General features: G+C 41.1%; 1 long non-coding RNA gene across 2 annotated transcripts in view; it reads right to left on the bottom strand.

Annotated features, from left to right (window-relative positions):
* Nucleotides 1–6139: 6139 nt before the first annotated feature.
* LOC117812438 overlaps nt 6140–21396 on the bottom strand; it is a 71519-nt gene continuing 56262 nt past the window's right edge. Inside the window, exons 4-5 of one of the 2 annotated variants that reach the window (XR_004631211.1) lie at nt 9016–9133; nt 6140–6468 (exon numbers count right to left, since the gene is read on the bottom strand). This is a non-coding gene — a long non-coding RNA (uncharacterized LOC117812438). The remainder of the gene's footprint in view (nt 6469–9015; nt 9134–21396) is intronic. The other variant, XR_004631212.1, reaches the window with a different exon arrangement.

Raw genomic sequence — 21396 nt, 5'->3', positions numbered from 1 at the left:
TCCGAGGGGTGATAGATTTAATAAATACTTCAAGGAATAACATCACATTGCGCACACATACTGATGTAGGCCTTTGGACACTGCAACATATTTAAATTTTAAGGGTTTGCAGCCTATTAGTTGAATTATAACATTTTTGTAAGTTTGTGTTGGAAGCAGTGAATTTAGCCCAACTGACTGTGGACAGCCGCTATTACACTTTTATTGTATAGTTGTTGTCTAGCCCTACCACATTTTGCGTAATCACGGAAGTTATGTTCCATGTACACAGTATGCTCACATATTCTTTCTTACCGCACCTCTCTGTCCTTATAAGTAACTCTTGCGATACTCTTATCATTCAGTATCCTCACTCAGACAAATCATACATAACCCGCATTACTGTTACCGTTAATATTTGTCTGTATATTGTCTGTCTTTTATTGTTGTTTTTATTTTTTCTTTCCTTTATGCGTTATATCCCGCAAAACATTTTGGTGATCAGTGGTAAACTTTAGGAAGGATCTTTTGTCGCATAAAAAAGGATCATTTTCAGTTTCTCTGCTTGAACAGATCTCTGTGATTTTAAAGAGCTAAATAAAAGTTAATCATTGATCGTCACGCGTCATTCTGGATCACTCCTGTGGAGTAAACGGCCGTAAGGCTTCAGCAGGTCAGCTGTTTTACAGACGGCGACAGACAGGGAGCAGAGGGCGTCGGGTCAATAGAGACAGGTTTGTCTGAGTGCACAGAGACAGATGTGACGGCTGCTAGAGCCACACTGCATTATCTGCCAGGCCTCAGGCCAAACGACACACACTCAGGACACAGGAGGAAGTACAGGTACACACACAGACACACACAGACACACAGACACACACACACACACACACACACACACACATACACACACACACACACACACACACACACACACACACAAAGAACATCCATTTAGTAGCAGGCAATTATTGATTGATTAATGACTTAAAACGTAGATACATAATGCAGAACTCAAGTATTCTTTTAAGGGTAAGGTAAGTGTAAATAAATGTGTTATTTTATTTTTGTGATTATTGATGTTTTTATATCTGAACTGTATCAGAATGCTCTCTGGATTGTTTTATGAAATGCATTTATGAACATCTCGAAGCAGATCTGCATCAAAGTACTGCGACAGACATGAATGTGGTACCTGATATGTTTTTAAAAAAATATAATTAATTTCAAATGTTCTCACAAAACCTGCTTACTTTAATTAAAAAGAATAAACTATCTTTGACCTGTTCCAAAATGTCCCTGACATCAGCTTGAGGCTCATCTTTGCATCACTCTTAGTTCTGAGACTTTGAGACTTGTTTAAGTGTAAAAATATCTAATTGTCTCTACATGGGAATGCATATTCCTGTACATTTACTTTCTGTTTAAAGATCATTCCTGTGTTTAGACCTTTCAAGTCTTCCTAATCTTAAATAAATCAGGGTAGGGGTAATGTGGAGCAATCTTTAACTTCTCCTTTTTCCACAGCAAAGATTCACAGTGAGTGATGCATTCATTGTTAAAAGAAGCGCTGCAGCTATGCTGTTGTGAGCACTACATAGTTGTGCATTGTAGGGTCAACATTGCCCTGAAATACCCTGCCTAAACACTAGTTGGTAATGTGATTCTATGCTAGTTATGTTGCCATTCATGGCGGTTGAATCCAGTGTATTATGTTGTTCATACTGCAAGTATTGCACAGAAGAAAAGAGAGGAGATGGACTGCAAAGCTGCACCAGACCAATCACAGGGTCTGTTGATTTGAAGCATAGTTACATTTCATGTCAGGCTACATACATAGGCTTCTGCGTAGGTACAGGGCTCCATGAACGTTAAGGGTGTAGGCTTTGATGCAGAAGTAATAAAACAGGATTTCGAAAAAACATAAGCAAAGGGATAAGAGGGGTCACTTTGTCCACAGGGAGCGCCAAATACTGACACAATAGAAAGATCCTCACAGGATTTTTAAGGGTGTAAGTGATGAGATGGAAAAGATATTAGCACATCTCTCATTGCACAGTGAAGTTTAAAATGCCTTGATCAGATCTTACAAGAGTACCTCATTAAAGAGCCTGTAAAGGTATATCTTGTCAGCTTTTGAATCTCCCGCCATGCAGCCCAACACACCCAGGTCATCAGATACACCTGAAAGTGACACACACGCCCTGGAAACAAAACTCACACCTGCTAACAATGAGTAACGCCACGTGCCACACAAAGCCGAGAGGACACCAAAGGAGTGTGTCGGTTTGAGCCACTGTGATCCCTGCTGTCTCTCAAACAATGACAGATACAAGGAGAAGGGATTTATCTTTCATGGCTGTAAGAAAAAAAATCTGTCCTCCGGAGACGAAGTGATTTGACCCACGGGAGTTAACGGAAAAGTTGCTGATTGGAGTGTCCTTTAACGGACTTAAATGCAGAGGTATACTTCCTGTCTGTTCTTTGCATTCTGTAATCAGAAGACCTCATCACTTTGTATCTGAGAGGTTACTTTAATATTTTTCATTCAATATTAGGGCATACATTGGGCACTTGTCATGATTTATCCACAAGAAGTTTAGAGAATTTTTCATGTGTTCTGAACAGGAAACGCTCCAGGCAACAGGCTTGGACCAGCTCTGATAGACTTAGAACTGACACACTGGATCCTGTCCTTCTCTCTCTCTCCTCTTTCTGCCTGTCACTTACTTTAACCCTCCCTGTCCCATTAAAGTTACTAACCATAGAACTTTCTGGAGTCTTGGAGCTCCCTTGTCTCGTAGGTTCCTTTGGATCAACTACAACTATCCGTCTCACCACTATCATCTCTCGCTCTCTTCATCTCCCTCTATCCCTCTTTCAACTCGGTCTTAGCAGGTGTCTGTCTAACATGAGACTGGTCCTGCTGGAGGTTTTCTGCCTGTTAAAAAAAGTTAGGGTCTAGACCTGCTCTGTTTGCAAGAGTCTTCATATAACATTTGTTGTGATTTGGTGATATATAAATAAAGATGGATTGATTGATTGATTTAAAATAGTCCAGACATGAGGAATATCATTATTTTTCTCTCAATTGCTAAAAAACAAAAAGGCTGCCCTGTTTTATTGCATGCTGTTCAAAGGTTATTAAATTGGTAACTGATCCATGTGACAGAGATGGAAATGGTTTTATTTAAGTAGAAGAAAAGTCTTGTAGTTCATGGAGGTCTTTTTTACATCTTCTGTTTTCGTGCCTTATTAACAAAGGGCATCCACACTGATGAAGTCACATTTGGCTGTTTTTTGTGTCTTTACCATCAATGAAAGTTGAATTTTCACACCATTGTTATCTGACAGCTTCTAAATCTTTCTGCTTGGATTGATGTGAACAGACGACGAGTGAAAGCAGAATCAACAACCAAAACAAAATCCAATTACTCCTCTAATTATACAGAACTAATTAGGTTCTTCTGATGGTAACTTTGTGTGTGTGTGTGTGTGTGTGTGTGTGTGTGTGTGTGTGTGTGTGTGTGTGTGTGTGTGTGTGTGTGTGTGTGGTTGTGTGTGTGTGTGTGTGTGTGCAGTGAAGCCCGCTCTAAGAGGTCCAGACATGAGCGTATGGTAACATGGCCGACCTCGGGCGCTGTAACACTTGTAGAGCAGCGCGCTGGCCTGCAGGTCCCATTGTTCTGCTCCGTCAGCCCCAGCGGGGACCAGGTTTCAGGGGTCAAAGGTCAATTGGCTCTTTTAGAAAATGGAGACTTGGTTTTGCAGATGACTACTAATTAAATGCTCCCCGCCTGTGATTCCCTGCTTTGGCTGACCTCGGTTTAAAAGAGCGTGTTTGTGTTATCGGTGAATTATGAGCAAAAGACAGAGTGCATTTGTTATTAAAAGTCAAATGTCTGCAGGAGTCATAACATCGTCTCAGCATGCAGCTTGCACTGGTTCAAATGTGCACACAGTATAATTATTGATTTAGATTTTAAAATGCACTTACTCCAAAATAAGAGACCTTTAGACCCCCTATGTGCCTGGACATGCTCTCAGATCTGTGGCTTGCACACTCTCTAGACTCTGAACCCCAAATTGCTCCTGTGCATAACTAGCAGCGTGTGACTGACTGTGAATGGGATTAGTTAACACTGACATGTAGTGTAAAAACACTTTAAGTTGAGACAAAAATAAAATGAAAGGGTGAGAATGAAGGTAAACTTTTAGCATCAGTGTCATAAGGGAAGAAACATTAGGGGTCAAAGTGACTTTGATTTAGGTAATCTTCCTCTGATCATTTTCTCACATGAATAATGAACATTATATTTTTTATTCTCAGCATTTTCACCTTAACACTGATATGAAACTACCACTACTACTACTACTTTTTTGGGACAGTTCTCAACAGAGATACTGTCCATGCCACACTTCACATCCGTCCTTATGTCGAGCTCTAAAGAAAATCTAAAAGGGGATGAAGGGGGAGGACAGGAAAGAGTTGAGTTATATGACAGCATCCATAAAAGCACAAAGTAATCACAGAACTCCTCCCTCCTCACCCCTCAGGGCGCTCTTACCCTCCCTCTTACTCCCTCTGTCTTTCTCTTAATCCCCCCTCTGATCTTTGAGCTTCATCTGGATGATGTTTAATCCTCTGTCTGCTGCTCTTTTACCCTCTCAGAGTCATGGTTACCTTCAGCCAATGAAAACCCTGGAAGTTTTTGTTTCATTTTTGCTGACTTCAGCATAATTTTCATGTGAAGGTGTTTTGTTTTGGTCCCAGTTTATATTCTTTTATTTTCTACTAATTGTCACTGATAAATATTTAGATTGGTTGTTTTTAATGTTTCTGTGAAACTTCTCATGCTGTTGTCTCGACTAGGACTCCCTTGAAAACCAGATTTCTGTACCTCAATGGGGATATTCCTGTCAAAATAAAGGTTCTATATAATAATTTAAATACTTTAAGGCTCAGTTTTGTTTATACTCTTCCGGAGTTCACAAAAAATATACATATTTTTCATGCTTTTATTAGTAAACTGTCCTTATGTTGATCACACATCGTTATGGTATGATGCTGCAGATATGTTCCTGCACAGTCAGCTCCTGTGTAGCAAAATTCTAACTAAGTAGCATTAAATAATTGATGGCTGGTTAGTAGTGAGTCTGCCACAGTTCTGAGATTAAATTTGTGATTGTGTGTTAAACCCACCCTCCAAAAATTCCTGTGGTCCTCTGACTCCGCCTCCTCATATTTAAACGCACCAATGAGATTCTCCCTTCCTCCCAGACACATTAATCTGTGCAATGCAGTGATGGGCCACATACAGACCCAGACGGAGGAGGACAGTGTTTGGCCTGTGGAATGGCCTGTTGAATGTGAGAATGTGTAATGAATGAGAGGCATTCATTATAGATCACACACATCATTTATTCATCCGTCTGCTCTGTCTGTCTGTCTGTAAACACGCCTGTGATCTACCGTCTGTGTGCATGCGTGTGTGTTGTGAGTCTGTGTGCTTGCTTTGATCGTTTGTGTTGTGTGTCGATATGTGTGCATGTCTGGTTTACCTTTTAGTGTTGTCAAGGAGATCTTTCTGTTGACGCATGTTGTTTTTAAACTAAATATTACATCTTTTGGCACTTTATATTTTAGTTTTGCACACTTGACCTCATTTTGGTGCCTCATAATAGACGTTTCATCATTTTTAATCAGGAGAAGTGGTAACATTTGGTGCCAGGAACAATGTGAGTGTGTTTTAATGATTTTCAAAACAGACCCTAATGTGCACAAACATCCATCAGTACAGAAATAACCCCCCATCTCTGTAGGTAGGTCTGTAACTCTGTGTTTTTCTATCAAAGCTCTCTCTGCTCTTAATGGCCTCTGAAATGCTGATCAACAAAACGCATTAATGCTCCTGTGAGTGAGACAGCTTGATGAGTGCCGAGTGCGGCTGATTTATGGATCAAATCTTAGGGAGTCTGTCTTAGAGACGGCGGGATGGTAATTTGTTGTGTTTTGACATCATCAGATATCAATATGGTGCATTATCCCCGTGCACTTCATTCCAGCCAAACCAGACAGGCTTAAAAAAAATCACACGCAAGCACAAATCAGAGAAATGAGGATTGTGAAGTTAAGAATGCAAAAATTGATTGTGTTTTATTTCTTTAACTGTGCATAATGTGCTTCAAAATGACTGTACGAGTTGCTTCACTGCTGAGGAAAAAACCTAGGAATGACATTTCCACAAGGATCAAAAGTAGAAAACACTGAACCTCAAACTGGCTCCACAATGCGTAGTGACCGCTACAAGAGTTTGCAAATAAATGTCTTTGTTTGAACCAGATTGTTAAATGCAGAAAAGTTGACTTCAACTCCTCCTCCTTGATTCTTCATCACAAGCATGCACTCAGAGGATGTTCAGAGGGTTGCAGTATTGAACATCAGTGCTTTAAGCTGCAGTCTGGCCAATCCTGACCTTCACGATGAACCTGTTGAAGGGAAACATGCAGACAATCAGAGATGAGATCAGTGTAAGATTCCTTGGATTTAGTTTTGACTGAATGCAAAATGAAAACAGTTTGGACCAGTGTTCTAGCACTTGAGTTCTGTTCCCCACTGGGATTTAGGACTCATGACTCAATTAGGACTCAAGCATTGACTGCATTCAGACTCAGACGATGTGGAGGAGGACACAGTTATGTTCAAAGACTGGTGTATAATTTTTATTTGTTTATATATATATATATATTTTGTTCGTTTGTTTTTTTGCAGGACCTAATAAGTTATTTAGTTTGGAGTATTTTCTGTCATGTTGTGCATCTGCAAGCATACCCATGTGCTGTCATGTGCACCAACAGTTCCTACCAGGATGTCCAAGAGACGCTACGAATGTGAGTTTCGAATGTGAGTTTGCATTCAAATAGTGTACAGTATGCAGTGCAGTGTAACAGGTCCATTATGTAACAGAGCATCGAGGAGAAGACAGACAAACTCAACTTTGGTGGACATCTGCTCAGGATGAACCAGACACTTGAGTAAGATCCTCAAGCTTCTTGGACTGTTGTATACGGTACTATCAAGCTAACGCTAACACAGCCTCTAAAGTAACTCAATCTCTGGGTCTAAGATGTTTGGTTGGTTAAAATTCCGAATGAAGGCAGGTGGGCTGCAGGTATTTTTGAGTTTGTTAGGACACCTGCATTGATCCCACAGCAGCAGAATCGATGAATGTGTCTCCTCATACAAAGAGGCGCAGCACTGTAACTTCACTGATGATTTGATGTCCAGACACACTGACAGGATCAGTCAGAATCTGATTTCAGCTAATGGGGACTCGACTTAGATTCTTCTTTGGTGAATCGAACACTGAAGACTTGAGACTTTCCTCACACTAGAGGTGAGGTGACTTGACAACATGGTCTAACTTACTAACTACAAACTGTATGATATAATTGCTCATCCCAGCAGTAGTGCCTATAAAACTTACTGCTATATCAAAGCAATACTTTGACATTTAAGTTCAACATATTGCTTTCTTATCAAGGGTTAAATAGAAAATTACTCCACTTCATCGCAAAGGCCTGCAGTTGGTCTAGGTTAGTTTAGCTTTAAGACTGGAAACAGGACATCAGCTAACCTGGCTTTGGCCCCAGGTAATAACATCTATATCCAACAAATTTAAAGATCATTATATAACTTATTATTCATTGTTTAGTTGATGTTTTCACAATCTGGTTGTAAACTTTGTCATGATGAAAACACAAACAAATTGGAGCAACTTAAAATAAAAAGCTTTCCTGTGTTGATATAATCTCCTCACGCTACGAGGGCTTGAGCTAATTATTGATTGATTTAAAAATGAGCTAAAACCTATTAACGGTCAGTTTAAGCCAGTGGAAGTCAACTTGTCCAACCTGGTAATGACACATTGTGATCCAGGTCGATGGGAGCTTAAATCTTGGGGAAGTAGGCGACTCAACTATCAGAGGCCGGCTGAGTGACGGGACTTGATGAGTTTGAAGTGCGGATGTTATGCACTCGAGGTTGGGTCAGAGCCTCTAAGATGTGAAGGTAATCTGCTCTGTTGTTGACATGTGAGATATCAATATGGTGCATTATGCTCCTGCTCTTCATTTCCATTCCTGATACACCAGAGACTGAAGAAGAGAAAACTGCTTAGAGTGCGAGAAAAGAAAACTGACAGTGACCCGAGAGACGATCTTAAAGAAGTCATTTATTCTGAATCCTTGTTTTTTCTCAGATGGGCAGAAAAAGGTTTACTTAAGACGAAAGTTCTCAGGAGACATTCAATAATACTGAAGACTACACAGACCTCCAGATCAAATTCCGACCATTACTCAACTTACAAATTCATTTGTAATAAATAATGTTTATTTGGCTGTAAAGCTCAGCTTGTTTGGATTGGTGTGTATGTGGTTTCCACCGCTTTTGCAGCCAGCCCCAAGTGGACACTTGAGGAACTGCAGCTTTTTAGCATTGGCTTCTTATTTTAAGACCAGAGGTGCTTCTTGTGTCTGAAGCATTAAAGGCAATATAAGATAAACACAGAGATTTTTCAAGCTGTAAATCATGCAAAAGATTCTCAATAACTGACATAATGACCTATCCTATATACTTATGTAATACTGTATGTGACATCAGATGTATTTGCATGTTTGCCTTTTTTCTCCCTGTATATATGTTGGTGTTTTTGGAACCCTCCCTCCTGGAAGTCATCATCAGTTAATTGATACTCTCTCCTCTAAGTTAAGCGGTTCTCCGGATCTTTAATTTAAGAGTTACACATCGTTTGGCTTCTAACCCGGCGCTGGCACAAGCGTGGCATTCATGAGCAGCAGCTGTCGGTAACACAACTATCTGTATGTCACCACACAGTAACAGGATCGTATTCAGGACTGCAGAGCTGATCCTCCGCCTCATGTGCCATATGCTCTCCCCACGGCTCCAGGTAAAGCTTAACCAGAGAGGCTCCTGGATGTGGAGAAGGTTCTTATTACCAAGGTCTCTGTGTTTACCTCTGGCTGTTTCCTGGTGTGGTGGGAGGGCAACAGGTAAACTGTTTTGTGTCTTCAAGGCATACTTGATGATACTCCAAATCTGTTTCTCGATGAACGTTGCTCTAACATATCCCGTCTGTAAGACATGTCAGAAACATACTTTAGGGAACATACTTTAAACGCCCTATGATTGTACGTTTCTGGAAATATGTTGAAAAGAGAGGAATGTACAATCAAACATAAACTGGAGCTGCACTGTTTACACCTGAGGACTCGATCTTAACCCCTCACAGTACAATTGTGGTCACTAGCTGGATGGTGCAGTTTGTCCCTTATGATTAAAGACGGTAACACAGTGGAACAAAGCTTTAGTTTACTCACCGTATAAAATGTTTCCCCCTCTTTTTACTGTTCTGTTTTTTACTAATTGGTATTGTTATGTTGTGGTATTTTTTTCAATTGGTGTGCACTTTAATACAATATATTCAAAATATATTCTGTCTGAACTGTGAGTGGCTTTCTTTAGTTTGTGTTCTCCTTGTATTGTAATTTCCTGTTTCATGTTCTTGATTTCCCTGTGTGTCAGGTCTTGTTTCCTCCCTGTGTGGTTTTCTGTGTAGTTATAATTTATCCTCTTTCTTCCTCATGTTATTAGTGATCCATGTCTTGTGTAATATTCATCTTGTATCTTACTGTAATCTATTGTGTTTCCCATTTTATTTTGGTATTCTTGCTCCCTGTGTGTCTAGTTGAGTTTTACTTCCTGACCAAGTGTTTCTCCTCCACTTAGCCCGATAATTCACAGGATGCTTGTGCGCCACGCTCCGTCAGTGACACGGCTTTGCTCCGTCTGAGGGCTTGCGCCCTGGTCCACAGGGTGCGTGTTTGGAGCGTAGCTCCAACTCAGAGCAGGCAGGATCAGCTGGGTCCAGCATAGAGAGAACAACATACAAACAACAGGTTACAGAGCCTTTCTGTGGTTGAATTTCTGCCCATTTGGGCAGTATTCTGTTACTTTTGTGCTTTAATCATCACTGAGTATGCTGCATAACTGTTAAGTTCGTTTTTGCAGGTTTAGAAGAGTTTAATTTGAATAATTTGGCTCTATTTTGTTGTCCTGTTTACCTTCTGACACAGTTATCAGTTAAAGTCCTGTTGTAGTCGACCTGGATCACATATATGTGGCTGTAGTTATCATCCATAATCGATGAGTATTTCTTTTCTAAACAATCTTTAAAACGGTCGGGAGTCCACATATGATGTTTTATTTTTGAAATTGGCGGATGTTCATGCGATCTTCGTACCTGACTTCCCTGCCAGGTCGTTCTTTTGTGCGAAGATCGACGCGTGCTGGGCGCGGGCTCCGTCGAAAATAGACTTGAAGCGTTTTCTCTGACAGAGCAGCGCAGGGGCACGCTCCCAAGACGAAGCTGAGACAAAGCTGAGATGCGCCACTAACTTGACAGAAGTTAAGTTGAGCCAGCATTTTCAATATGGCACCCACCGACAATTGGCTTCAGGAACAGATGGGTGACGTCAGAGAGAGACTACGTCCATTTATTAAACAGTCTATGGGTCTTCCACGGTTTTGAAATTGATTAAGATCTAAAAGTCGACTTGAGAGTGACCATCCTGAAATGGGAATATGTTTATTTTGTTCTTTGCAGTCTCAGCGTCATCAGAGCCGATGAGTGACCAATCAGAGTGGTAAATTTATGATGATGGAAGAAACTTCTCCTCATACTAAAATTGGAGCTGTATGGGTCTGTAAAATTTGAAACAGGCAAAACAAACTTGCAGCTGGATACTTTTCTCCATACCATGCTCATATCTGTATATTATGATCCAATTATCAGCCTCAGAATATTCTAATGCTTTTAAGACAGATGCATGTCAAATACATTTCTGTACATAGCTTTTAAATTGACAATAAACTACACAAAAGATCATTGAAGGTGTTCTGCTAATCTGCTAAGCTCTTATTAAAGCTGTTTCTTTCAGAGAGACTTCAGGAAAAAACTAAAGGAGCATGCTCGTGCAACATGTAATATAATCTGTTTCAGCCAGACACTGAGGCAGTAAAGCTGTCAAACACACAATCAATACCTTCCACTGCTCAATGATGAGCCCTCCATTATCACATAACAACCCTCATCACCATAACAACCCATCAGCATCCCAGCTCCTCATCCAATCAATCAGACTCCTCAATACTGTCATCCATTCAATTAATAATTCAGAGTTTTGATTGGCAGATGAGGATCAATTCACCAATTAAGGCGTCCTGCTCCGTGTTTGTCAGTTTTCTGTGTCGGTCCGCTGCAGGTGTGATTTGGATTGACAGGCCACAGTGTAGCCATCACATGTCACCTCAGGGTACGAGCTGAATAGTCCATCTGATCAGAACTCTATCTGCCAAGCCGCCATCTTGTATTCAGCTTAATTGTGAGTTTGAGAGTCCAAAGGTGACGGAGTTACTGTAGCAGAAGTAGGAGGTGAAGCAGCCGGGCCCCGGTGGAGTAAACATCACTTCTTCATTCTTTTTCTTTTAAATTTAAACTCCAACTCCAGTTTGAAAAGCGCATAAAGTTGAAGTCTTGTAAAAAGTGGTCATGTTTCTACAGTCTGTGTCAACTCTGGAGCTACAGTCACAAAACACTTTAAAATGTGAGCACAGACTCCTCAGCTCAAACTTCTGCTGCAGAGTGAAGGGCTGAGTTTCACACTCAAGTGTGTTACATGGATGAGCCATCACAGTTAACATGCACACAGATAAGCCTTTTTATTCATATCTCTGTATACATGAAAAATACTTGTATCCTGCTTTCCTGATTGAGTATCTTGCTGTGTGTATAGATACAACGCGTGCACCTAATTTCCAGTGACCGGAGAAGATAGTGAGAACAAATATTAAACATTTCCCCAACTAGTAAGATCAAGACTAAGTAAGACGCTCTTGTTGCTGCTGCTATGTGCGTTTTGCTGATGCATCACTTCACTGAGGCTTTGCCTTCTCGGGTAGTGAGATGCAGAAACAAGAGAAAGTGATAAACATGCAGCACTATCCCCTGTTCTTGCAGAGTTCCTCAGGTTGCAAAATCAGATTTCTCAAACCCCGGCTAAAGTCTTATTCTAGTTTTTTTTTTAAATCAGGATTTGATGTTTTCATGCATGAACACAAGAGTGGGATGCTTAAGTCCACGTATATGCAGTCAAAAGTTAAAAATAGAGATGTGCTTTAAAATTCAGGATGTACTGAAACAAAAGGAGACCATGAAGGCCGAAGCACGATGCAAAAGCAGATGTGCATCTTGACTTTTTTTAACCAGGGTGGCCCAGCTGCAGCGTTGACTTTGAAAGGTTGCATGAAGTGTGTGTGCCCAAACACGAGTGACAGTATTGATTTACTCTTTTATCTACTTTTACAATCAACATGTGAGTGCCACAGGGACATGCATTAACTTATTGCAACACAGCCATTTAAGTCCCACCTCACATGGGATATTTGGGGTGGCATCATGGGGAGCTAATCAGACTTCAAGGAGGGGGGGGGGGGGTCACCTCTCAGGACACGCCCCTGTGCAACAGATTCAAATGATCACTGAGGAAACAACAGACAATATGAGAAGAACCTGGTGATGGTGTCAGTCTGGAGTAATGTGATCAGTTTTAATGCCTCCTTATATTTAATTTACTATAGTAGTTGGGCTGTGTTTGGTCTGAAACAAAAAAGTAAGACAGAGAGAAGTGAGTTCCAAGAGATGAGAATGAGGAAAATTAAACCAAATCACCATTTGAGTAAGAAAACTACAGAGAGTGAAAGAAAGCAATTATGAGTCACGAAGAGTCATGGGGAATCGGGACAGCAGCCTCCCTAGACAATATCGCTCTTGATTTATTTAATTTTCTATGATTCACACTTTCCAACGTTTAGGGCCTTTTCAGGAAGTCCTGCACTCTTTAACCAACTCTATATTTTCCTTATCGTGACCAGTCACTAAACTGAAGGAAGGATTGTTTCTCACTGACCCTAGCCAATCGGAGTACATGTGCAGCTTGGGCAGGGTCATTGCATCAGTGCTGGTTCAACTCCCAGCCATGACCATTTGCTGCACGTCTTCCCCCGCTCTCTACTCCCACACCCCTATCTCTCTTCAGCTGTCCTGTCAAAGAAAGGCAAAAATACTCCCCCTTTAAAAAAAAAGACTTTAAATCTGAGGAGACGCAGCAAAGCGGGCAGATTTCATCATTCTCCCCTCCTTCTGACGGGCATTTCCCTCTTTAATGTTTTGACTAATCCCTCTCTCTCTCTCTCTCGCTCTCTCTCTCCATGTCTCTCTCTCGCCTTCTCTCTCATCTCTCTCTCTCTCTGTACCTTGCAGTGGATGTCATTAAATATTCACAGCTCCATTCTGGGCTAATTGTCCTCAACATGGCAGAGAGCAGTGGAATGAAATTAACCATTAGCCAGGAACTGCTTTCATCAGAGTGAGGGCCCCGGAAGTGCGTGTGTGTGTGAGAGAGAGGAGAGAGAGAGAGAGGAGAGAGAGAAGGAGGAGAGAGAGGAGGAGAGAGGAGGAGAGAGAGAGGAGAGAGGAGGAGGAGGAAGAGAGGAGGAGGAAGAGAGGAGGAGAGATAGAGAGACACAGAGAGAGAGAGAGAGAGAGAGAGAGAGAGAGAGGAGAGAGGAGAGAGAGAGAGAGAGGAGAGAGAGGAGAGAAGGAGAGGAGAAGAGAGGAGAGAGAGAGAGAGGCTTCCTGCTATTTCATGCAGGCATACGTGCAAACAAAAAGGTTTGTAACTTGTTGTTTCCTTTATTCTCTCAATCACTTGTCTTATAGTTTGTGTTTCTCTTGTACCTTTAGTTAAAATTTCTACTGACAACTTCTTTCCTTTCATCCTATCTTTCTTTCTTACACCTTCTCCCTAACTCAACAAACATTTCAGAAAAGACAGTATTAATGTCAACTCCAGAAGCCTGGTAATAATAGTTTGGTTATAAGATGTTTGTACTCAGCAGCAGTTAATATAAAAATCACACTAAATCAAATTAAAGAAAAAATATGAGTGAAGAAGAAAAGTCAAAACAAATTAAAAGAATAAAAACAGATAAATGAGAGCAATAACTGCTGCCATTCATCACATACAGGTGCTGTTTGGCTTACTGTGCTTATTTCTTCTTGCAAAGTTAAGCTGCGTGAGTAAAAATAAATATGAATAACCTCATTTAACAAATCAAAACTGTGATTATACTGCATTTATTTTACATAGCAGCAAACATCTTAAAAATAGCCGAAGCGTCACAAATTAAGATCTACATCGGGACCGGTTTCAGCAGCGGCTTGCACACATATTGAGTTAAGACTGACTTATACTTCTGCGTCGAACCGAGGGCGTAGCTCCCATACCTACGCAGAGGCCTACGCACATAGCTGACGTGCACCTCCTCCAAAGTACACGTTGGATCCACACGGACCGCAAGCCCTGTGACTGGTCCGCTCAGCGGCATTTCATTTCCCACATTTACAGCCCTCCGGGATCCCTGCACATCGGCCGTGTATTTCCTCTCCTCTGACGTCGCCTCTCTATTCTTCCCTGTAATCATGTCTGTATGATAAACATGTATCAGCTGTAAATTAACATAATACGCTGGCATCGGTGTGAAAAAGTAAGCAAGGTGACCGCCTGCCCTTAAGGGTTTTGGCGGACAATTGCAACATGGACACATGGACGCACAAGTATGTAGTTCTCACGCCCGCATCGACCACATCTGCGTAGGGTCAACACAGAAGTATAAACCAGCCTTTTCTCTGATCAGCTGAGAGGGAGGATCTTTCATGAATGTGCTGGCCTATTGGCTAAAAACAAGGAAGTAATACTTCATCAATACAAGTAAAAAGGGGCAATAAGAGAGGGGAGGAACGGCCTGCTTCTTAGAAATGAAGCCCAAAGTGTTTCACAAAGAAACAAACAGACTGATAGTGATCAAAGAAATTAAAAACACTGACAATGATATTAAATCATTCATAATTAATTATATTGAATAACAAAGATTTGTCTACTGTGCCTCTACTGTTCCTCATTGTGTTCTCTTTTCTTCATCCTCCCTCTCTTTCTCTGTGAGCTCCTCTCATTGCTCAGGTCAATAGCTCTCTATTGAACGTATCGACAGGGTAAAGTGGTCCCACTTAACGGCACAGAGCGCCTTCTCATGACAGTCTCCAGAGAGAGAGAGGACGAGCGTGGATAGAGAGAGAAAGAGAGAGAGGGAGGGAGGAATAAACGACAGGGAAAGCAGATTTTAAAGTTGAAAGTTTTGATTGGTTGATAAAATCTTCAGTTTTTAATCATTTTTTGCAAATTATAATAAAACTGTGAATTAATCGTTGACTGTTCAGTTTGAAACAGGATAAATGTCCTCACATTTTTGTGATATGAAAGTAAATCACTGCATCTATAACCTGACAAAGCGACGGAGTGAACTTCCTCTGCCTCTGGGACCGAGCTGCAACCTGTCGGCTAATTAAGACGTCGCCTCATTTGTTCCTCATTAGCGCTAATTCCTCTTCACCTCCCTCCTTTGTTTGTTTCCCCCTCTCCTCTCTTTCTCTCTCTCTGAGTCAGAAACACCTCCGTTTGTTTGTTTTCCCCGTTCTTCTGCATCTGTCGCGGTAGAGAAATTAAATTTGATAAACGAGTGGATCTTTAAATATTAATTATGTATTAATTACATTCGCAAGGCAAAACAAACCTTGCTTAATGATTTATGAGGATCAGTCCCACTTTACTCCAGATTTCATTGTCCAATGAGATTCAGGAGAGAGGAGGAAGAGGGGAGGGCTGGCATATTAAAACAATGAAAGTAGATGTGATTAAAGAGAGGGAGAGGGATTGTGACTGTGTGTGTAGTCTGTGTGTTTGTGTGGTGTGTGTGTGTGTGTGTGTGTGTGTGTGTGTGTGTGTGTGTGTGTGTGTGTGTGTGGTGTGTGTGTGTGTGTGTGTTTGTGTGTGGTGTGTGTTTTAACGCCTGAAAGTGGAAAATAACTACAGTCCTGAAAATCCAGACAGTTATTCTGCTGATCCTCCGTCCTGATGAAAGCAGGAGTGACAGAAGAGACAAGACGACCACGTTGAATCTGTCACCACTCTCTGGTCATATCCAACCTTTGACCTCATTTTCCATCTCAGGTTACATGATGAGCTCCTTGACCTTTGACCTCTCTGTGACCTCTGGCTCTTCTGACCCTGAACCCGTTTTTTGTGGTTGATCTCACAGAGAGAAGCTTCCTGGTTCAGGTCCTCGTGCATGTGTGGTTTCCCTTCGAGCACTCAGTCATGTTGGGGCAGTTTTTCCGTTCATTTAAGATGTTTACACTTTAACTGCATGCCCTCTTCTTTTCTTTTCATCTCATATCATTTTAATCATACAGAACATTTCAGTCTGTTTGCATCTCTTTGACCACTGAGAGGCCGCTCCTGCTCTAACCCTTCAAATACAGCATGCTCTTATTGCATCCCTTTTGCACTCGCAGCTCTCAGTGGTCAAATTATCAGCAATGAAACCCTTGGTCGGACTCTCAATATAAAGTTTGCAGTAAGACGTTTCGTATTTTATAAGTTCCCACGTGAGTTAACAGCTGGTTAGTGATTTGAAGCACTGACATTTGGGTCATATTGAAACACATGTTTGGGGAAAAGACTGCGGTCTCTAGTCTTAGCACTTTGAAATGCCAACATTGTGCTGCAGATACGGCATGAGCACAGCAAATATTAAACATGTCCTCAACTCTGACTGCTGTCAGGCTGTCACTGACACTGTAAACGACAAGGGAGCGATGTTAGCGGTTCACCACAGACTTGAACAGGTCAGCGTGTCTATGATTTCTCCAACTAAACTTCCTCTTATATTTCATTTTTCATTACTGAAAGACATATCTCAGTTTCTTTGTTGCTCTCCTTGCCACTGCTATGTGTGTATTGCTGATGCACCACTAAGCTGAGGCCAAGCTCATGCAGGTAGCCGGCAGCTTCCAGAAACTGGGATAAAGCCTAAACCATAGACTGTGTAAAAAGACCAACGTAGTATCCGTGACTTCACCCATCTGTTTCTGGAGCCCTTTTTTGAAGCCTATTGTTGGCAGGTGCCATATTGGAAATGCTGAAAACAACATAACTGCTTACGAGGTAGTGTGAGGATAAGAGGCGGCTTTTAGCCTGTTAGTCAAGTCAGGTATGTTTTTATTTGGGCAAAACTTATAAGTTTAATACCTTTGAAAATACAGAGTTAAAAAAAAGTTCAACCCCGTACAATGTGTGCCGATAGAAACTAACTACTCAGAACTAAACCGTTCTTGGTACCAGGCTGTAAACATGTTTATTTCTGCTGCAAAGATCATCTTTTTTGAATGGGTGTGTATGTGGTTTCCGGTGTTTCTGCAGCCAGCCTCAAGTGGATGCTCAATGACCTGCAATTAGCACTTCCGCATGGGCTTCATATTTTAAGACCGGAGGTTGCCGCTTGGCGTAAACATGCCACATCCTTTTTTCTCCTGGTAACAAAATCAGGTCTCTCAAACCAGGAGAAGGACTTGTCTTGCTTTTTGAAACCTGGATTTGTTGTTTACTTGCACAAAAAAAAAACAGTAGGTTATCCTAAAGCTTGTGTCAACTCACTCAATCTTGACTTCAGGTTCCACTCGGTATTTGAAGTCCCTGTCTTCCAATATTTGTTGGAGCCATTGTCTCTTTCCATCACTGATAAGTCTGATTTAGACTTCTCAGTTGAATCTACTCCGTAGCATATGTTTGTGGAGTCCTGTAGCTAAGAAGAAGCCTATGCGCATAGTCTGACGTGCATCTCCTCAAGCATTACTTGAAGAGAAAGATTGGCCTGCTCTGTATCTTCCTGCATCTACAACAAATTGAAGTATGCTGCCTGCATTCAATCAGCAGCTATAGCTCCCATTATGTTTTGAATGACCTGAGCTGAGGAGCTTAGTGTCAGTCAGTGCACAAACAAATATGCAGAAAGTCAATACTAGCAATACTGCAGCAGTAAGGTGTAAACACCACAACTGCTGCACCATCATGCAGCTCTGATTATACGTGCTGAAATAAAATTACTGAATGTGCATGTTAAAAAAGATCTGTCCCTTTATGAGTAAAACTATAAAGATGTACTTTATACTGCGAATGAACACTATACTCTAAAAATAAATGACACAAGTCTGTCTCTCTTTGACACACAGCGATCAACTCCTCTTCCCCTGATAGTCAGCTGTCTCTAGGGTAACCTCGTACTTCTCTCTCTCCACACAACGACACGCACGCACACGTACACACACAAGTGCAACACAAACACACAAACACACACACACACACACACACACACACACACACACACACACACACACACACACACACACACACACACACACACACACACACACACAGACTCCCAACTCTAAAAATATTTCAAAGGTGGAATGATTAGTAAACAAAAGGTGTGTTTGTGTGTGGTGTGTGGGTGCGTGCGTGAGTGTGTGTGTGTGTGTTAGAGTTTCTAAAGGGATGCTGAAGAGGTGTCATATTTGCCTTCCCTCTCTCCTCTCTCTCTCTCTCTGAAATTCGACCTTGTTGTCGTGCAGTTTTAACCAAAAAACACTGACCGCTGCTGTGTCCTGTGTGCAGTGAGGAAGAGGAGGAAGAGGCCTGACTATCAAACCACAGTGCAGCATCAGGTTCATAGAGAAACATGTGAGTGTGTTTCTCTATCAAGTTTCTGCATTTCTGTGTGAAAGCCCAAATGATCACCAGCAGCTTTTCAAAAACAGATGTTTCTGCAGGAGTCTTGGCTTTAACTGACGGATATACCAATGACTTTTCAAATACAGAACAAGAATTTATCTTTTCACTGATCTAATGAAGAGACTACCTCATGCAGCTGCTCTAAGTTATGCTTTTATTTTGCTATTTTTTACTTTCTTATGCTCGGGTTGCTTTAATTCTTGTTTTGATCGAACACACTTTAATTTGAAAGGTCAAAAGAGGCAAACAGATTGTACAGGAAAGTGTTCTGTGTTTTGCACCCCTAGAAAAGACATAAGCTCTTATGTTTTTGGCTGTGTAAAAGTCTTGACGCTTCTTCAGAGGTTTCAACAAATTGTTGAAACCTCTGAACAAGCTCAAATATTGTTACAATATTTGAGGATACTAAAGTCAGTGGAGCTGAGAAGTTTCTTCATTATCAGGTCCTTTTGTAACACTCACAGAGAGATACTCATTGCACTTAAAATTAGCCACATTAACCTGACGAGTTTCGATATAAATCTTAATTCCAGGTTTTAACTCTAGAACGGCCATGGGAGGCATTTTGACTGTTTTCCCATTTATATGTCATGTAACTATGTTAAATTAAAGATTACAGCATTGGGGCGTTGGTGGCCTAGCGGTCTAAGCGCCCCACGTACAGAGGAACAGTCTTCTTCGCAGGGGTCGATTCCCAGCCGGTCGACCATTTCCTGCATCTCTTCCCCCACTCTCTACTCCCCACATTTCCTGTTTCTTTTCAGCTATCCTATAAAAAAACAAAAACTCTGTATTTAAAAAAAAAAGATTACAGCGCTGCCAGTTCCTGACTTTTCCTAAAGTTGTGTGTTTATACAAACTGCACAAAAGGCAACAATATGATCATGCTTAACTACTTCTTTAAAACTTAGAGAACGGCCGTGAGTTAGTGTTCAAAGCAATTTGAAAGGTCTTGGATTGAAACTGAGAAAAGTAGACAACTCTATTTTGGCAATCATAGCAAAGAGAAGCTCAAAGAGAGAGATGACTGCTGAGGAAGCCTGACAGATGTTCCAGGAAATGTACATCGCAGACCGAGGATCTATCTAAATAAGAAGCGGATAAAAATGAGTCATTGTGGAAAATGTGATCCTCTACATAAATATGTAGTATATCCTTAAATAATAAACATATCACTCTCTATGTTGGGTATTTATTATAACAGATGATACAATTTGGAATCTAGCAGTCAAAATTACCTCTCGTGGTCTTTCTACTAGAAATGGAATTCTGGCCCTTCTAGTGTTAAATGTCGCTAATAAGGACTTGTAAATGGTGATAGAGCTTTGTATCACTGAAGACAGACATTTATAGTTATCCTGAGCTGTTAACTGATCTCACACATTCAGCATTGTAATTCAATACAAACCACTGCAGGTTTTTTAACATCAACAAACACATGCATTCTACACCTAAACCCCACCCGCACATCTTAACACACACTCCCTCTCTTATAACGGCTCTTTGACATCTGCAACTGAGACAGATGACTGCAACATCGAGGGTCAGTTAGTTAGGAACCTGCAAGCCCCGCCATAACCCCGCCCTAACCCTAACCCTGTGATAGGAGGTAAATCCCTCCAATCAGATCTGCCTCTGAAAACTCAAAGTAAGATTTTTATATCTGGGTTATTAATTTATGTGTGTAGAAATCCATGTTTATGTATTTCCTCCTGTGTTTGTGCACACTGCTTCATATGTGCCTCTGTGTTTGTGAATCTGTGTGTGTATGTCTGTGTGTGTGTGTGTGTGTGTGTGTGTGTGTGTGTGTGTGTGTGTGTGTGTGTGTGTGTGTTTGTGTGTGAGCCACCCAGGAGTGTGTGTGACACTGTAAACCCCAGCTCCCCACAGCAGAGGCAGAAATTATCATACCGCAGCTCACCAGCTGCAAGTAAATAAAACATTAAAGATGCACAAATTTGGCTCACAAATTTGGAGAGAGGGAAAAATTTAAAGTGCTTAATACTTAATACACACTTTACTGTATGTTCAGCTGTATCAATATGTAATGAGGACTAACTGCCAGGCTGCCAATATGACTCTGCTCCAGCAGTGTGAAGACATGAAGGTTGACAACTTACTGATACTTGTTTTAGGACAGGGATCGAAGGCTTATAGAAAATAAAAACATGTCTCAGAGACAAACAGAGGGGAAATGTTTGTTTTTTTAAAGTGTATGCTCTGTGAGAGGAGGATCATTAGGAGGACTTCTGCAAATCAAACACAGGGTGGTGGCCTTTTACGCTACAGATTATGAGTCTAAGCATCAGTAGCTGCATTTCTATGGAGCATAATGTCCTGATCATAAACGGTTTTAAAGCCCAAACTGAATGAAATGCCATTCAGTTGCAGAAGGGAGGTTTAAAACTTTCCACAAACAGGTCAGATAAAGCCAACATCTTGACGTACATACAGGGACGTATGATTCTTCTCCACTTACAGAAGACAAAAGCTTCAAAGTCAAACTGAACGATAGCAGAGTTTGTTTTTAGTCACAACACCCTTTCTTCAGTGTTTCTGCTGTTTTTAATTTGCTCCCCCTATCCAAGGAGC

The sequence above is a fragment of the Notolabrus celidotus genome, chromosome 5, assembly GCF_009762535.1.
Source record: "Notolabrus celidotus isolate fNotCel1 chromosome 5, fNotCel1.pri, whole genome shotgun sequence".
NCBI lineage: Eukaryota > Metazoa > Chordata > Actinopteri > Labriformes > Labridae > Notolabrus > Notolabrus celidotus.
This window is presented reverse-complemented; position numbering and strand designations above follow the sequence as displayed.